General features: G+C 43.9%; 1 pseudogene; it reads right to left on the reverse strand.

The window, feature by feature from the left end:
• Window positions 1-4,179: 4,179 nt before the first annotated feature.
• On the reverse strand, window positions 4,180-5,497 carry LOC103600259 (annotated as a pseudogene).
• Between the last annotated feature and the right edge of the window lie 476 nt (window positions 5,498-5,973).

The following is a 5,973-nucleotide window of genomic DNA, read 5'->3' on the forward strand; positions in this document are numbered from 1 at the left end:
AAAAAAAAAAAAAAAAAAAAAAAAAAAAAAAAAAAAAAAAAAAAAAAAAAAAAATCCTGTACATAAATGTTTGTAGCAGCTTTATTTATTTATAACTGCCAAAATTTAGAAGCAATCAATATGTTCTTCAATAAGTAAATGGGTAAACAAACTACAGTATATTCATACGATGGAATATTACCAAGCCACAGAAAGGCACAAAAAATAAATAAATAAATAAAAGAAATTTAAAAGCATATTACCAAGAGAAAAAATCCAATCTGAAAAGGCTACATATTGTATTATTCCAACTATATGACATTCTGGAAAAGACAAAACTATGGCCACCTTAAAGAGATCAGTGGCTTCTAGGGGTTAGGGAGGAGGGAGAGATGACTTGGTGGAGCACAGGGTATTTTTTAGGGTGGTGATATTATTCTGTGTGATACTGCAGTGGTGGATACACATCATTATACATTCGTCCAAACCCACAGAATGCACAACACAAAGAGTGAGCCTTACTATCAACTGTGGACTTCTGGTAATAATTATGTATTAACATTGACTCATCAATTGTAACAAATGTTCCGCACTAAGTTAGGATGTTAATAATAGGGGAAAGCGAGGGGAGGAGGATCCTGAGGGGGTAGACAGTAACTCTGTGTTTTTCACTCAGTTTTTTTCTATAAACCTAAAACTGCTCAAAGAAACAAAGTCTATCATTTTTAAAACAAAATAGGCAAACAGGGAAAGTCACTCATACCCTAACACATTTTTTTTTGGTAGAGTTAAGCCACATTAGCATGGCCAGATTCACCGCCACCAGCACTTCCCAAGATCAGACCCAGGACCTTGGGCCACCACGCTGGGAGCTCCCTTAATGCTCGTCCAAACCCACCAGGCTCGCCAGGAGAAATTCAGACCCTTGGACAGCCTGGGGCAGGACAGACCCACATTCCTCACCCTGCCAGGGCCCTCTGCCTGAGACGACCCCTATCAGAGGAACTAGAAGCAGAGCCAGCCCTAAGGCTTGTCACAAAAATATCTTCCAAACACCTTCAGGGCTGGCACGAGCCCCCCTCCAGCCTTGGGATACAACTCCTGTTTTACCTTCTGTTGCTGAGGGCAGGGAACCCTCAGCAGACCAGGAGCCAGGACACAAGCCAGCAGCTGTCGCCTCTGAAACCACAGCCCTCCCTGTGCCGCCCCTGCCCTCTGTGTGCTGTGTCCAGCTGGGCCTTGGCCTGGTGCACAGACGGCCTTGGGGAGCAGGCGTCCTGGTCGGGCTGGAGCCTCGCAGATCCACAGGCAGCCTCCGGCTCGTCCTCCCCGCTGGGCTCCAGCCCTGTCCCTAACTCTCTTTGCTTGAGCTACATAAATAAATAAACACACGAGTATGTGGCTGGATCCCTGCCCTGCTTTGGATCCCTAACCCCAGCTGGTGTGCTCCCGAGTTGCCAAGATCTGAGTAACTGAGACGAGGGAAGACCTCTGACTCCTCCGGTCTGGGCCATCTGCGGGAGCAAGAGTCGCTCGCTGAAGACGGTCACCTTACAGTTTCTTACACGGCAGCCATCTGTGCTTTGTATCACTGTCTTGCTAAGCCCTAAGCTCCACAACAACTTAACTAATATGTTAACAATGTACCCCTTGTCCCTGACTCTCACTCCATACAAGAGGTTACTGTTCCTCCAAGAGCGACCTGGGGCTTATTAAAAATGCAGATCCTCAAATGCCACCCCTAAACTATAGATGTTGGGCCCATGGAGTCAAACATTTTCACAAGCTCCTCAGGGGATTCATAAGCACATTTACTTATGAATCACTTTGTAGATGACAGACCTATTTCTCTCTGGAGATAAAGAATAAGACCTGCCTTTCTGTTTGTATGTAATGTAAATATTCATGCAGTTTAAGTCTACTTTCTTACTATTTATTTTTTGTCTGTAACATCTTTCTCTGCTTTCCTGCCTTATCTTGTATTGTCAAGTATTTTCATTACTCTATTTCATAAACTTTAATTGTTCATTTTAATCTCTTCATTATTCTTTCAGTGCATACGGTAGGGATGACAATATATAAAATTCATCCTAAATCAGGATCTTACCATTTCCTGAACAGTAAAGAACCTTAGAACACTGTAACCCCATTTATCATCCTTCTGAGTACTCGAGTCATCGTTGCCATATAATTAAACTCTACATGTATTGTGAACCCCATGGACATTATTATTATTGTTTGTGTACTCATTAAATTTGCCCACATCTGTACCCTTTCTATTGCTCGTTCTTTCTTGCATTTCTGCATCTTCATTTAGAATCATTTTCCTTCTGCTTAAAGAACTCCTTTCAGTGTTTAGTGCAGATCTGCTGACAATAAATTCTCTCAATTTCTGCTTCTCTAAAAATTCCTTTATTACATCTTGACTCTATTTTCTTTTCTTTTTTTTTTTTTTTTTTTTTTTTTTTTTTTGTGACCAGTAAGTGAATTGTAACCCTTGGCTTGGTGTTGCCCGCACCGCGCTCAGCCAGTGAGCGCACCGGCCATCCCTATATAGGATCCGAACCTGCGGCCTCAGCGCTCCCATCGCCACACTCTCCCGAGTGAGCCACGGGGTCGGCCCTTGACTCTATTTTCAATGAATATAAAATTGTAGATTGGCGGTTGTTTTAATCAGTGCCATTCCATCATCTTCCAGTTCCACAATTGTTATTGAGAAGTAAACTGCTTATTTACTGTCTGTCCCTTGAAGAACATGCAGGGTTTTTCTCCGGCTGTGTTTGAGTTTTTTATTTTGTGACCTGATGTATTTTATCTGTTTTGGAAAATCCTCAGGGAATGTCTCTTCACACAGTGCTTTTGTGACATATTCTCTCTTCTCTCTTTTTAGAATCTTAATCACACATATTTTAAACCTTTTCATAATAGTCCATATTTTCTAATGTTCTCTTCTATATTTTCAAGGTTTTTATTTCATGCTTCAGCACAGATATATTCAACAAATCTAGATTCTGCTTTGTCTAAATTATTGATATACCAATCTCTTGTGTTTTTAATTTTATATATTTCGTTTTCAGTTTGAGACTATTCACTCGATTCTTATTTTATAAATTCCATTTCTCTGATAAAATACTCCAGCTTTTCCTTTGTTTCAGTCAACATATTGCTAATAATTATTTTAGAGTTTGTTTCTGATTTTTATACTAACTGGTCATCTGTGGATCTTTTTCTTGTCTGTTTTTTTGCCACTTTGGTTTTTGGTCTTTTGCCTCTGCTTTTGTTATTTCTGGCATCTTTTTTAAACGAATGCTGGATATTTTGTTTGAAAAATTCAGTATCTCTTGGTGATATCTTTTCCCAGAGAGTAAATTCTTCTGTCAACCACTAGGGGCAGATTACTTTAATCAAATTTGGATTAAGATCATTGAAGGTTGAGTTTCTGTCTTCATAAGGCTTAGTTGATTTTGGTTTGACCTTACCCCTAGGGTCAGTCCTTCGAGGTTCTCAACTGAAAGACTTGCATACTTTCTCAAACTCCTGTTTGTTGAGCCTTGAACTCTAATTTTTGTTGTTACGATATCATAATGTTAGTGAATGTTATGCTTAGTCTCTTGGCTTTTCAGGGGCCCACTTTCAGCTTGGCTTCTGACCATCTCATTCTGTGCAGCTTAGGAGCCAGAAAATGCCTCAAGAGGGAAAGTGCTGCAGAAATCAGACTCGCTGCCAGGGGTTCCATTTTCTCTGATGTCTCAGGCCCTCAAACCCTAGCTTTCTTGTTATCCTTGAACATCAACTTTTGTCTCCCCAGATCCGTGAACATGGCATAGAGCTCTGAATGGCCACTTCCTGCTTTCTCAGTATCTCTACACTTAATGAATTAGCAACTAGGTCAAGGAGAAAAGAGGTGGAGAATGTGGGGCTCACATCAATGCAGTTCACTTTTCTCTGGGATTGTGGACTCTCAAGTTCTGGCAGCTTATATTGCCTTCTGATGCCTTCAAACAACTGGTTTTCTCTCTCTCTCTCTCTCTCTCTCTCTCTCTCTCTCTTTGAGTTTATTAAGCTTAGCTAGGTGATCCCTTGGTCTGATACAAGCTATTCCATCATGCCTAAATATGTATGGGTCCCTTCTTGCATTTTTTTGACCTCTGAACTTTTGTTGGCCTCCTGTTCCCCAAAGGGTACCCGGATTCTGCTGCCTCAACATCTCAGAACTTAGGTGTCATTTGTTTTTGGGGGGCCCACTTTCAGCTTGGCTTCCTGCAGGATGGTGGTCTTTTGGATGTTTTGCATGGAGTTGCTGTTGTCCAGGGCATCACTGAGACTCAAGTCCTTCCTGTCTTCTAGCATGCGGTGGTAGATGGAAATCTCAGCCTCCAGCTCGACCTTGATGTTGAGCAGGGCCTCATACTTCTGGGCCTGGCACTGCCCTTCTGCCCAGGTCTGTGCCGGCTCTGACTCAGGAGGAGCAGCATCCTGCTGAGCTGCTCCATCTACGTGGTGTAGTGGGCATCCACCTCCCTCAGGTGGCTCTCCAAACTGGCCTTCAGACTTCTCATTGAGTCCAGGTTGATCTCCAAGGACTGGACTGTATGCCTCTGTGAGCATCATCTTGTCAGCTCCAATCTCTGCGGACTGCAAGGTGACCACTGTGGTGCTCTCCTCAGTCTGCTGGGACCGGTACTCGTCCAACTCCTCTCAGTTCTTCAGAACCAGTTGGTCATACTGGGCCCAGATGTCCACCATGATCTTGCTGAGGTCTTGAGATCCGGGGGCATCTACCCCCATGGTCAACCCATAGCTGACAATTTGGGCTGGTAGGTCTTTTACTTCCTGCTCATGGTTCTTCCTCTAGAAGTAAAAGAGGCCCTCCTGGAGAGCCTTAATCTCTGTCTCAAGCTGCAGCCAAGTGACGTTGGTGTCATCGTAACCTTGCAGAGACCATGGACATCGCTCTCCACAGACCAGCTCATGGCCAGCTGTGTCTCATTCTTGACTCTAAAGTCATCAGAAGCAAGACGGGCATTTTCAATTTGTAGGACGATGCAGGCATTGCCCAAACAATTTGCAAAGATCTGAGCCCTCAGGTCCTCGATGGTCTTGAAGTAATGCCCCCAGTCTCTGACCTGTAGCTCCTTCTTCTCCAGATGTTCCCAGATTTTGCTCTCCAGCTTCCAAATCAGTCTCCAGGCTCCTCACTCTGTCCAGCGAGGAGGCCAGGCAGTTGTTCATATCTTGCATGGTCTCCTTCTCATCCTGGGTGCTCCCCATTCCCTCCAGACCCCCAGCCATCCCCATGACCAAGCTCTTGTACCCCAGCTGCCCTGGAAGCTGGTGGAGCAGGATGTGGAGATCCAGGAGCCTGAGCCCCCAGCACCTACGTAGATGCTGGCCATGCTTCTGGCCAGCTGGACCCGGTGGCTGGGGGCCTGGACAGAGCCAGGGACCAGTAGTTGGTGGACAAGGTGGTGGAACAGGTAGTGAAACTCATGCTGTCTTGGGAGGAAGGCGAGAAGCCAGGACTCGGGTTCGCACCACCCCTTCTGCATTTTAAGTTAGACATGAACACCTAGAAATCTGGGTTGAAGAGATTCATCCTATCTCCTAACTAGATAAATGGTAAATTGTTTCAGTGGCTAGTTTCTCATGAAACCAAAATTTGCAGTATTCCAGCAATGTACAAAGACTAATAGAGTGTCCAGATTCCAAGCCCAGATATCTACCAGGCAGGTAAGTCAAAGAGGGAAGCAATCCAATCAGAAGAAGGGTAAATTCCACGATCAAAGAGGAGGCTCTGGGACTGGTGGGACTAAGGGAGATCAGGAGGAGAGTCTTCCCCCCAAGGGGATGTCAGTATTAGCTGTTTGTGGCAAGGTGGGAAAGTGGACTGAACATTGGCACAGCTCAATTATTTTAACATATAAGAGAAGCTTGATATGAAAACACACACTTTTAAAATTCTGATAATTTTTTAAAACACTATGCCTCCAATAA

Source organism: Galeopterus variegatus, unplaced genomic scaffold, assembly GCF_000696425.1.
Source record: "Galeopterus variegatus unplaced genomic scaffold, G_variegatus-3.0.2 Scaffold3279, whole genome shotgun sequence".
Lineage (NCBI taxonomy): Eukaryota > Metazoa > Chordata > Mammalia > Dermoptera > Cynocephalidae > Galeopterus > Galeopterus variegatus.